General features: G+C 35.0%; 1 long non-coding RNA gene across 1 annotated transcript; it reads right to left on the bottom strand.

The window, feature by feature from the left end:
- Nucleotides 1-224: 224 nt before the first annotated feature.
- On the bottom strand, nt 225-8,165 carry LOC309665010. Its single transcript, XR_014266152.1, has 2 exons — nt 4,234-8,165; nt 225-4,190 (listed from the first exon to the last, which is right to left on the bottom strand). It is a non-coding gene; the product is annotated as an uncharacterized lncRNA (long non-coding RNA).
- Between the last annotated feature and the right edge of the window lie 5,782 nt (nt 8,166-13,947).

Genomic DNA, 13,947 nt, shown 5'->3' with positions numbered 1-13,947 from the left:
TGTTGTTCTTGTCTTTACCCATCTTAACCAATCAAAGGAAGCCAAGGAAAATGTTTCAAGAGCAAACAGACAATAGTCAATTACTTTTTTAGGAAAGCTGAATTGTTTCTTATGGCTTCTTTACAAAATATTTATTCAGCATGGCTAATTGCTGATTGAAAATAATTCTGTAGAAAAGCAATTGCTTATTCGGAATGCAAAGAGGATAAAGCCAGTGGCTTACATTTTGTCCATTTCTTTTGCATACAGGTAAGTGGTTATTTGCTTATTTAACAAAGCTAATGTAACTAAGATGAAATATGTTTCCCCTTTGGGCCATTATACTTTTCTATAAAGAAATATCAAAGAAATTTAAATGTGGTCTCAATTAAATGCACTGGCCCAGATTCCAGGGCTGAGCTGTATTTCTCAAATCATAGTTCTCATGCTTCAATCTTCCTGTGACACTTACTGTTACGCAGGAGAACAGGCTAAGAGAAACTTCAACACTGGTGGACTTTAGGGACGTAGTAATAGCTCCTGAATGACCATCAAAATAGAAAATGATTTGAGGTGCAGAAGGAATTTAACTTAAACTCTTTCAATATGCACAGGTCAGAGGATTCTGCACAGGCTCCTTTAGGAGAAAAATCCCAGACAAAGTAATAATAATAGAACACTCACACGAGAATGATGGCTGGCAAATTTCACCCGGTAAATACTGTGAAGTTGAAACCCAAAGTGACTGTCAAAATCTTCCTCTTTTTGATTAAAACAGTAGTCTTCAATAAACATCACATTGAATCTTCAAGTCACCAGTCACTATTCATAATTAATGTTGTTTACTTTTATTTTTTAATTCACTTTGTGATCATTATGCTTTGACTTTTCCTCTATCATTGCCACTTTTCTGGGCTACAAAAGCCAATGCAGCTTTCCCTCATTATTCCAGGTAGTGTTACTTAATGTCAGCTTCAAAAATGGAAGCACACAAGGAAAGAAATGTTCCTGCTGTGTCTGTCTTGGTTCCATAGCCTTACAGGGTTGATTCGTATGGAAATACAAACCTTAGGAATAACATTTCAGAAAGAGAAAGATGCAGAAAAATCTTTATTGATGAGCAGAGGGCTAGGTCACTGCATTCACATCCATCCCATTGCAAGTGAAATTTACAATTTAAAAGAAAAACCCTATAAATTCAGCCATGAGGATGGATAGGCAGATTCGGGCTGCCCTCTGGGTGGGGCAGATATTTGAATTCCTGAGTTGTTTTCTACCCACAGAGATAGCACCATAGCGTTTTATTTAATTGTTTCTCATAATATCAGTTGCCTGAAGGTAACACTTCAACATATTATGATAAATTATGGAGGACACCATATGTGGTTAGACTAGCAGTGCCTTAATGAGCAGATATAAGCAGTAGGTATGTTAATACTTCTCTGTCACTCATAGGAAAAAATCACCAGTGGTAGCAAAGTTTCTCTGTGTCTTTTATGCTTTCACGTAACAGTTAATATAAAATCTGAGGGCCTTTATCTAAGGTACTTTGTTATGTGATATGGTGGTATGTAGGCTAGTTTTTGCAATTTGGTTGAAATTCTCTTTAAAATTGACTAAAACACAGCTATTACCATTAGAGAGGGCTATTAAAAGGCAGATATTTCTAGAATGCAAACTAATGGGAAGATTAACAAGGAAAAGGGGAAAAATTATTGGTGTAGGTATATTTTGCACTATAAGTGAGAACAGGGTAAGCACTTGATCTTTTCAAAACTTTGCATCACTTTGTATAGTTACCTGCTTGAATTGTAAATATCTTTACATTCTGTTGAAAACCTCTTAGCCAAACAGTAAATCATGCTAGAGGTGAACATGTCACTTTCTCACCTCGGTTTGTCATTTTGAATATTTGTCATCAGCAAGGGTACAGTTTCCCTTATAATACACTTAGAAAATTCTGTTTTAATGTCATTACCCAAATTCAAATAAATATTTTTTCTAAAATGGATGTTTTAAAAAATCACTCTATTATACTCACTACTCATTGTCTCATTGTAATATGAAATCTCCATTTTTCCCCAAACATACGTGCCACCCAAACCAATTTTTTTTTCTTTCTTTTTCAATGTCTTGGAAGCTGAGCATAAGACAGAAGAAGCAATAAAATGAAAGTAGCTTCAGGACCACCAGGTATCACTTGGGGTTTATTATTTCCCTTGGGGTTCACCTTATATTTTCCTAGTAAAGTAGCAAACAAACAAAAGCAAACTTAATCGTCTTACCTGGAATTTTATGAAGTTTAGCATATTACTACTGTCTCCCTAAGGGTGTAAGCCAATCCACCACGGTAAGAGGAGCATTTGAAGAGGCAGTAACTTTCCAAAATCAATATTACACTTAATCTTATTAGAGCAAAAGAAGATCAACTTTATTCATGTTGGATTGATTAATTAGATAAGAATAGGATTGCAATTTAATTAATTGAGCATATCTGCCTTCTATCTGACATGGAAATATTTCTTGACATATGGAAATTAGAGGTTCTCTATTTTTTTCTCCAAGAGGAAGAAACCAAAAAAAAAAAAAATTGAGTATTTACTGAGTAATTATAATTTGGAGGATAGATCATACTCAATTGCACTTGAGAAAATATAATGAGCTCCCAAGTATTGAGCATCTATGCGGTGGCAAACACCGTTCTGAATTCCTAAGGATGTAGAAGAGAAAATATTGAGAATTGTTAGAAACTAGAAGAGAGATACTAAATTACACATCACAGACTATAAGTCAGTGCTTTCGACTGAAGTTTTTGTGATAGAAATATTTGATATTTGTACTTATGTCCAATGCTGTCAGCATTAAACACATGTAAATATTGAGCACTTGAAATATAGTTAGTGCAACTGAAGAACTGAAATTTTATTTTATTTATACGTAAATAGTCACATGTGGATAGTGGCTGCCACTATGCACAGTGAAGTTCTAAGTGTTTCAGGAGTAGACAGAATAATTTTCATGGAAGGGGGTTTAGGGAAAGCATTCCATGGGAAGTTTTTATACATGAGCATAAAAATGAGACCAAGGCAAGAGAGAAATAGCCAATTTGAGGTACAGCAAACATTACACAAAGTAAAGTTTCAGAGGAAGAAGAAAGGAATAAAATCAAGGAATGGGTGCTTTTCAAGTACAACCTAGCTGCAGATTTTTCAAGCAGATTGTTAATTCCCAGATAAAAGTTCTTTCAAACTCCTAAGCTCCCACCACAAGGTTGTTCTAACTTGACTTGGTTAATATGTCATCTAGCTATCTACCTATCTATCTATCTCTACCTATCTATCTACTTCATCTATCTTAGTATGTCTTCATATAATCTATGTACATATATGTCTTTAGTATGTCTTAAGACATATATGTAGATAGGTTGTAATTTCAACATGTTTGTTATTCAATATTATTCAAATTCTAATATTTTTAAAACACATATACCTACTGTTGAAAAAAAAAAGTTTTAAACAAAAAAATGGTTTCTTGGGATTAGTCAGAATAAATCAAAGGGAAAATTAAAAATTGAAGCTTTTGATTTTTAAAATATTAGAAGATGAGTGATCTAATAGAAATCAATAAAATAATTTTTGGAATATCTTAATTCAAGAGTCTTTAATTGCTGAAATTCAGTTCATCATATTATTTTTAATGCAACACACCTGTACAAACAGGATTGTCATACAGCATTAAAATTGAAAGATATCATATCAAAATACTCAAAATTCTACCCAGAATAAAAACTTAATTTAGTGAAAGTATTCATACTATTCAGTATAAAAGGAAGTGATGACTCAGAAACACTGGTCTCATTAAAATGTTCTCTGTGTTATGTTTCATATCAACATATACAGTGAATTACTTCACTTTATTTTGTCCTTTTTATTCATAATGACAATGACTTAATTGTTCTAATTTGTTTTTTACAATGTTTCTTAAAAAGCATATAAATCAGGGTTCAGTTATTTCTTATAGCAAATAATTCATCTGTGAGATCATTTTTGTTGTCCATTTTAATCCAAATGGACATTACATCTCATGAGCTTTGCTTGATAGTCTGCCAATGTTTAAATGTGTTCTGTAGTCAAATAGGCTTAGGAAATGATTCCCCACAGCATGAAGCCTGGAGCATAGTTATGGGATTTTGGCTACATGTTGGTCACCGCCTGGAGCATAGTTATGGGATTTTGGCTACATGTTGGTCACCACAAAAGAGCATTGGAATAACTCAGGTATAGTATTTTGTTAGCATTAAGTGCTTGATTTCCAAAACATTAAAAAACAAATCAGACATACTGGTGTAATACACTTGCATAATGCATGCAGGCAGATGACTAGAGACATCAAACCAAGGAATTAATTAACATTAAATTATTTTCTAATATATGTGCATTCAGGGGGTGTAGGTAACAGTAAATTCTTAATTGGAATGAAGAATAGACTTTGTAATTGTGATAAATCTAGACCTAAAGAAAAGCTAAGACTTATTGAATGTTAGAGTAAATGCATTTAATACTTAAAAAAAAAATTTATACTTACTATTTTCGATCACTATTTCAGGCACCAGGGATACCAATATGAGCCTCCATGAAAATCATCACCTAGGTCAATGGTTCTCAGTGTACAGTTCCCAGACCAGCAGCATCAGCATCACCTGGGAAATAGTTAGAAAGGCAAATATTTTTAGCAACCCCTAGATTTACTGAATCAGAATATCTGAGGATGGTGCCTAGTAATCTGTATTATAATGGACCTTCTAGGTGATTCTGATTCATTAGAACTATTAACCTAGGTCATCACTCTAATCTCTCAGGTGAGGAAATTCAGATGCAGATTCGGAGGTGATTTGGGAGTATGAATTAAAAGTAAGGTTTGCTCACCACCAGTCTCCACTGCGTCAATAATTTGCCTTGTAGCCCTCTTGTGGTCACACTTGTTTGCCTACCCAGCATCCATTTACTTGTTTTTATTCCTACCAGAATAATGGTTCTATTAAAGGATCCACTGTATGTTTATATGGATCAAGGGGAAATGGATTTTTTCTTAGCTCCTGTTGCAGCTCATAAGTTTGCTAAATAAGTCATGTTAATATTGTCTTTGCTATTGATTAGTTTAGAGAAGTTTATATGACCAAATTCTGGCCAATGAGATAAAGGGGAAACTTCTGGGAGATTTTCTCACTCCTGAAACGGAATTATGAGAATAAGAATTACCTCTTTTTCTTACATCCCTGACATTTTGGATAGGATGCCTAGAACTCCTACAGCCATTTTGTAACTGTATGAGTCCTGAGGCCAAATCCAAACTACTGAGAATGTTACAATAATTGAATGTAAAGAAAGCATAACACCCATGATATCACTGATGCTAAAACAAACTAAAACAGCCAATCAACTACATAAGGTGCCTTTCCTGATAGCCACCCACCCTATAGACTTTAAGTTATTTGAGATAATGTTTTTTACGCTTTAAGCCATTATGAGTCAGTGTTACTGTTATTTAGATTTGAAAACATCCTTGATATAGGACTTTTAACACTGACCTATTGGGACTCCTTCATATCCGTTTACAACCCATATTTATACATCATAACAGATATAATTTGTTTTTTTAAGAGAGTAAAGTATTTATTTTCACCCCACTCCCTACTTCCTTTATTATTCTTGAGATGTAACCACTTTTAACTCTTCGTGTTTTAATTGTTTTGATGGTCATTATTATAATTCTAAGCAAAGTTCTTAACATTTATTGATTGGTTGATAAATTTTAGACAATATCTTTTGATTTCCAGCTGTAAGACATAATTATTACCCCTTTAGACATCTTTAATTTCCCTTTCACTCATCTACCTCCAGATTTTTATATTTTTTCTGCTTTCACTTCTTCCCTCACTCTCAGTTTCTATGAACTCTTTTATCTTGCCAAAGTTCAAAACAGGACCATTAAATCTTCTGGAATTTTTCTAAGGTAATTTGAAAACATTGAAAATCATGAGTTATTTACATTTGGTGATATAAATGTTGGTCACTAAAGAGTCAATTAGAGGTGGCGCAGTGGATGGGACTCCACGCTCCCAATGCAGGTGGCCCGGGTTCCATCCCTGGTCGGGGAACTAGATCCCACATGCATGCCGCAACCAAGAGTTCACATGCCACAACTAAGGGGCCCACCTGATGCAAGTAAGACCCAGTGCAACCAAATAAATAAATAAATATTTTTTTAAAAAACAGAGTCAATTAGAGTGAATGGGCTCAGAAAGAGACATAATTCTAGGTTTATAAATAGATGCCAGTTAACATAGAATCCTTCAAGCATTAAGGTCAAATAGATCCCTTTTCCTTACATTTCCTCATATCACATTTTAGTTTGCTTCATCTTTGAATCATGATGTTCTTGTTTCTCTTTTCCTGAAAGATTGAATTACTTTTTCATTTTCTCTGAACAGAAAAGAACCAGTTTCATCTTCTTATTAAGGGCTTCCAAGTCTCTTGATTGCCACCCCCTAACACTCCTCCCCAAACCTGGGTCCAAAACAGTATCCTTTAAAAAGCTCTTTCTACTACCTGGTCTAAATTGGGCAGATAAAAGTCTATGTCAGTTGCACATCTGCCTTTCTGGAATTTTTTCAAATAAAATTCTGGGTTACCTCTATTGCTTTGGATCTGATATTTTCCTTTTTGTTGGGTTTCTCTTGTTGTTGTTTTGCTGGACCAGAATCTTAAGTAATCTTTCACAGGACTAAACGTTCTGTCTTTGCCTAATTAAAAAATATATATACTAATTTTTGGCCTCATAAATGATTTATAGTTTCCAGATTCAAACTGAGTACTTGCCTTGCTTCATGAATTTCTAGCATTTAGTACCACTCTTATAAGTCTGATGCTAATGTGAAAAATTTCGCCTTTCTAGATATCTGATTTTCTTCTCTAGAAGATTTTAGAATATCTATTTATACTTGAAGGTCAGAAATTTCAGGATAATGTATCTAATTGTGGATTTTTCTTCATGTATTCCCTGATTCCTTTCTTCATTTATTCTACAATAGACCTCAGTTTCTATTATATCAACCAGACTTTGTATTTATTGTTTACTTGCTTTGGCAATCATATTTTTAATTAGCAAGAATTGTTTTTTCTTGTTCTACACTTGCTCCTTATTCATGGTAGCCTGGTATTGTATTATGGATATAATATTCTCTTAACTATCCCTAAGAATATTCATTGTAATTTGTAATATGTTCTTTTATTTTCATTCATTTTCTGTACTTGCTCCAGTCAACTGTTTTATTTCCTTAGATCTATCTCTTTCAACTGTTTACTCAAAATACCTTTCAACCAAATAGAAGGCATAAAAGAAGGCCATCATATAAGAGTGATTTCTACCATAACTTGGGCTTCCCTTTATGGAGGCAGCAAGGGCTGAGAGAAGGCAGGCCCTGGGCTCAGGGCTCCTATAATTCCCAAAGTTCAGAAGGACTTCACTCCAAGGGAATTAGCTTTGCTATGCTTTACCTCTCCTTGGAGCTGTGAGGCTGCCTTTATTGATTTATCTTTCTACACTGAATACTGTTACTCTTCTTCCTCCAACCCTAACATCCATATCACATGCCCACCACTCTCTTTAGAAAGCAGCTTTCTTCTGTCTTATTCAAGTCAGAACAAGTGCTGCACCCAGAGCCCTGTAAACTTGGATGATGGAGCAGGAAACTAGAACGATTTACCTTCCCAGCGCTCCCTGTGTACGTTGCGCAGCCCTCCAATTACCTCTTCTGATTGCTGCCCTCCAGACAACCCCCTATGACTCTGGTAGCACTTGCTCACTCTGAACTTGGTGCATTTTCAGAACCAGTGGCTTACTTCTGCTTGCAGCCTTCTCACCTGGATGTTTAATCTGTACTTTCCTCTGCCCTCATATAGCCATCAGTACAGCCTTATCTTTTCTCCCTTTCAGAAAGTGTCCAAAATATGTCATCTACTGCTAGCACCCATTAGGGTTTTCAGAGCTGACATGAATCATTTCTTGAAAAAAATCTTTCTAATCATGTCATTGGTATGGTGAGAGAAACTGTAGATGGATAAGTGTTCTAAATGCATTATGTCAGTCTGTATATACACACACACACACACACACACACACACGCACGTACATATGCATGTTGTATATATACAGATACACATACATGTACATATACATATATACTATAGAACAGTGGTCCCCAACCTTTTTGGCACCAGGGACTGGTTTTGTGGAAGACAATTTTTCCATGGACTGGAGGAGGTGGGGATGGTTTCGGGATGATTCAAGTGCATTACACTTATTGTGCACTTTATTTCTATTATTATTACATTATAATATATAATGAAATAATTATACAACTCACCATAATGCAGAATCAGTGCGAGCCCTGAGCTTGTTTTCCTGCAACTAGATGGTCACATCTGGGGATGACTGGAGACAGTGACACCCGAAGTGTGTTCCTTATGTCCAGTCTACTCCATAAGATGCAGCTTAACTGTCACTAGCCACTCACTGATAGGGTTTTGATATGAGTCTGCAAGCAATTGATTTATTATGGTCTCTGTGCAGTCAAACCTCTCTGCTAATGATAAACTGTATTTGCAGCCACTGCCCAGCACTAGCATCACTGCCTTAGCTCCACCTCAGATCACCAGGCATTAGATTCTCATAAGGAGCGCGCAACCTAGATTTCTCACATGCGCAGTTCACAGTAGGGTTTGCGCTATGAGAATCTAATGCCGCCACTGATCTGACAGGAGGTGGAGCTCAGGCAGTAATGCGAGCGATGGGGAGCGGCTGTAAATACAGATGAAGCTTCGCTCGTTCACCTGCCACTCACCTCCTGCTGTGCGGCCTGGTTACCAGTCCGTGGCCTGGGGGTTGGGGACCACTGCTATAGAACATCTGAAATAATTTGTGGCATTAAGTGAATTTTCCTTGAATAATGGTAGTATTGGGTTGAAATGGATAATATTATTCTGATTGGATAATTATATTAGGGACAGAATTCTCAATCTTTGTTAGTCATGGTATCTTATTTTACATATCACTTTAAGCAAGGGAGAATGTAAATCAAGGTGATGGGATCAAAGTAAAGACAAAATACAAACCGAAGTAGAAGATAGTAAGAAAACATATTTTTTAACAGAGATATCCTGGGTAACCCTAGAACATTAAGCAAAATTTAAAAATAGGTAAAGGAAGAGAAATAAACAAAACTATGGAAGGATCATGTTATTCCATATGCATTAAATTCAATCCCAAGAAAGACCAACCTTTTTTTACAGCTTGCTTTCCCTATTTAGAAAAAATTCAAAATTCTTTAGAATTAAATATATATATATATATATATATATATATAAATTATGGTAGAAAAGAGGCCAATTAAGTTCTTCCTGTCTAGAAATTCAAGTACTACATGAAGGTATACAGAACTGTGTGCACATAAAGGTTTAGTTCATGCAAAAATAAGAAGAGAACACCAGGAGTTGTTGCTGACCTAGGCAATGTTGCACAGCAATTTTCATCAACTTCTTTGGTGTTACTGGTTGTTGAGCATTTTAGAGTGTAAATTCGTCACAAAAGCTGATTCAATATACTGATTGACAGCAAACAAGAAATTGAACTGAGACGATACCATTCCCTTCTCAACTAGGGACTGAAAGGTCTCATAGAAGGTAACATAATTCTGCGGATCACATGTCTCTGAAAATACAGAAAATACTTAGATGTTCAAACTTTAAGCCTTTTATGCTAACGTCCCTCACTAAGCCATACAATAAGACTCAGATGTACCCAAGATTTTCTCATGGGTCTTCTCAGGTGACTTAAATAGATAAATGTATTTGCACATAGTTACATAAAGTTAGCTTTAACTTACAATAACTGGTCCCTATTCTGAGGTAATTTTCAAGTTTATATATTGTTATTATATTATATACCTTAAGCTAAATTATTCATTTTTCTTTTGTTCTTATAAAGTCATACCTAAGACTAAGGGGCTTGCCCTAAAATATACTTGTCAAAAAATCTGGAAAAAATGGTTGGTGTGACAATAAAGATAAATTATGGGGTAATACCCCATAATTTAAACTGGCGTGTATACAAAGCTTAAGACTTATTTTTCCTAAAGATTTTCTTTTTAATTATTGTACTATCTAAATTATATGTGAAGGTCACTAGGAGCCAGATTTCATACTAAACCAAAGGCACAGTCCTCAGCCCTTTCCGATTTTAAATAGTCCATTCATCTAGATTTAGAAGATCTCGGAGAAACATTTTTCCACACTCCTGCCTTGTCCCATGAAACAGGAACCTTTGCCAACACTTCCATGCTGTCAGGGAGGTACTGGGGAGGAAAATTCCACCATTTTCTCCATTCTTACTCTCTCCTCCCCATGGGAAGAAGAGTGACTTTACTAATTGGTGTACTGGGGTAAAAGTTACAGCTCACAGATGACCCACATTCTCAGTCTCAGCTTTCTTTCTCTATTCTCACTCCCTCTGTCATTGGTTTTTCCACCAGTGATGTGCATTCTTTCCCACCATTCCTGCTCTCATGAATGGAGCCCACATTAATTCAAATAAGGTCAAGATTCTCTCAGCCCTAGCTTCCCGTGTGCTGGGGTATATTAAAGGTCATTATTCTCCATGTGGTTGCAAAGGTAGCTTACTATTCGAAACATCTAACACTCCTAACAAACAGGCCCCAAGGACTAGTTGGGAAAGCAGGATGAATTAGGAAGTCTCATTTTGTTCTCAAAGTCCACATTTTTCTACTATTATATTAAGAATTTTAAGAGGGGTATTATATTTTAATTCTCATCTAATTTTTTGCAATTGTTCTCAATTTGATTAGAGCTCTGAAGGCAGGAGTGGGGATAAATATTAGAATCTCACCAATCCCTAACAATAAGAAAAAAAAATTAATAAATCAGCATTGACAAAGGTCCTTTGCAAACTCAGAAAGGAAAAAAAATAAGACCTTCTTATATACTAAAAATGTGTTTGAACTGCAAGCCCGTGTAATTAAAAAAATAGGCAAATACCTCTACTCAATTTTAATTTTCAGAATACACTGATAAAATTACAGTTATGTATGTTTCAAAGAATCATTGGGTGGCATAATTGTCTCTTATTTGAATTAGTACAGACAAATCAAGATAACCGCTTTGCAGATTTGTTATAGGCAAATATTCCTTGGTATAAAAGTACAATTATTTTTTTCCCTTTGGGGGAATCAAAGGTGCTGCATATAGCACTTTGAGATTTAAAACTACAGTGCTCATTTTGCTGTGCAAGCTGAAAGAGCCTTTTGTAGACCCTCTGCCCATAGGCCAGTATTTGATAGAAACCTTGTGCTTTAGGGAGTTTTTAATGTCTCTGGTAACTTTCTGCAATTTTCCCTTGTTGAATTAGCAGAATCAATAGGGCACCCAAAGAGGCCCTTGTGAATTTCTGCTTGTTACCTTGGGGGTGTTCTTAGTTTCTTAAACCTTCCAGGGTTGTTAATTCTGCAGTTTTAAAGTTAAAATGGCTGTTGTATGTAATGCAGTGTTGTACAAAGCTTTCGAGGTCTCTGATAACTAACTTTCCACAATGTCCTCTTGTTTTGTTAACCAGACCACTGGGGCTATCTATCCCACACCCTCCCTATATTTGGTATGCTTTCCCTGTAGGCTCAAAGGCAGCCATTTAAGACATCCTTAAATGTTTCAATTACATACAAGACCCACTTTAGCTCTGAGATTGCAGACCATCAGCCTTTCCAAGAGTTGACATACCTAGAGACCAATCAGGAAGTCACAGGAGATGATAGTTGTGGGTCTGCTAATTCAGCGAGAAACAACCGTACAAAACTGGTAGATATTCTCTTTATACTCTGGTCACCTCCTTTTACTGCCTTGAATTATACCTTTCTACTTACCTAAACATTCTTAGTTTAGTGTCCTATGTCAGTTTTCCAAGCATTTAGTAAACCAGGTCTGATTCACAAAAAGATTATGCTACTCTGTCAGAAATTTTCTGAAGCTTCATTTTAAATGCCCATCCTATTGATTCTGTAGTTCTTTACGACTTTCCAGAGAAGTATAAAAAACTCTGTTAATTGTGAAGTGTTAAGTCAGTCCTAAAGCAGAGAATGATGGGAGAATGCATTAATAGCATACATTTCTTCCTAATTTATTTTATTTACTCTGATTCTAAGAAGCTGCACCTGTGAGTCAGAAGGGATGAAGGGGAAAATTATTACTCTCAGATTTTGCTTTTATAAATAATTTTCTACAGAGAAAACACTATCAAGGGAGAGCATCTTCCATGACACTTCATACTCATATCTTATATCAGAAAAATATATTTGAATGATTAGTTGCTAATGAAAATATATTAAGAGGGGGAAAATTCTCCATTTAGCTCTCTGCACCCATGGCAACCCAGCATTTTTTCCAAAAATTCTTTCCAAACCTCAAGAAAACAAAAGGAATATTAAGTCATTATTCACATAATTTCAGTTTAATTTGCATATTAGAGATAAAAATCTGAAATAGAACAGTTGTGTTTTATGTTCTGCATACCCCTTGAGACTTCTGGGACTCATTGAATCAATGTGTAAAGTATGTACATGCATTCAAGGTGAAACTTAGAGTAGAATTTTGCTATACTGAGTGCTTATGGATGTTTGATAAAACTTTGCAGCTATGGAATTTTCTTTTCTTGATAATACCTCTGACTGATTTTGTGTGTGTTAATGCCTGGTCAGAAATACAATCATTTTATAATAATTCTAATTATGTTGAAATTTCCATTATTGAATTATGAGGGAAAAATCAAGATTTTTGGAGCAGATATGATTTTTAATGTAACTGTATGTCTTCTAGGATCATTTTCAGTTTTCATTTTGGAAAATGAATGAGTCACTAGAACCAAATCACCATTTGCAGAATTTTACAATGTGCAAAATCCCACGTACCACATTAGTTTCTATGGAATATCTCAAACGTGTCCTGGGACCACTCTAATAATAACATATATGCCAATTACAAGCAAATCCACCCTGCCATCACAGCAATCTTTCCTACACTTGTTAGCACTTTTTTTATTACTTTTATTGTAATTTTTTTATTACTTTGTATTGTAATTTGTATTGTATTTTTACATAACGCTCTCATTTAGGCTCAGAGATCAGATGTAAAAAGATTTAGCACATCATAGGGATTCAAGTGTTTCTTTGGTTAATGAATAAATGGAATATCAAATGCATGCATCATTTTAATTGAAATAAAATTTGTATTTATTGCATGTGGTATTGATTTCCACACTGTATTTGTATAATATTGAAATACAATTTGTATTTCCTCCACTAGTGACTTCTGGAAGTAAGGAAGGCATACATATTCTCAGAGATGATAAGATTACTTGGCAAAATGCTTTGCCACTGATGTTGCACCCAATACTTGACTCTTCATTCTTCCCCTACTTCATCTGCCTAATTCTTATTCTCTTCATTCTAATCACACATTTGTTCTTTGCCCTAGAACTTGCTCCCACAATTCTAGAGTGGTCTTAGCCATTTTCTGGTTCATAACTTTCACAAGTAACAACTCGATGATTACACTTAAAAAATTCCATGAGCTGCTTCCAATACCTTTTAAAAAAAATTCTTCCTAACTTCTCTTATTTGAATTTTAATATATACCATACAAAGGTTTTTGTTTTAGCTCTTAGACCTCACCATTTTTAGTGAATGTATTAGTATTCTCTAAGTATCCATTCCTTCCATTAATCTCTAAATACCTCTTGACAAACTCATGGAAAAATCACTATATGTTTATATAGAACAGTACAACTTTGCTGTCTAAACGATATATCAGTGATTATGAAAATCATTAATGCCTTAAGCACAGAAAA

Source organism: Balaenoptera physalus (assembly GCF_965194825.1).
Source record: "Balaenoptera physalus genome assembly, chromosome: 7".
NCBI lineage: Eukaryota > Metazoa > Chordata > Mammalia > Artiodactyla > Balaenopteridae > Balaenoptera > Balaenoptera physalus.
This window is presented reverse-complemented; position numbering and strand designations above follow the sequence as displayed.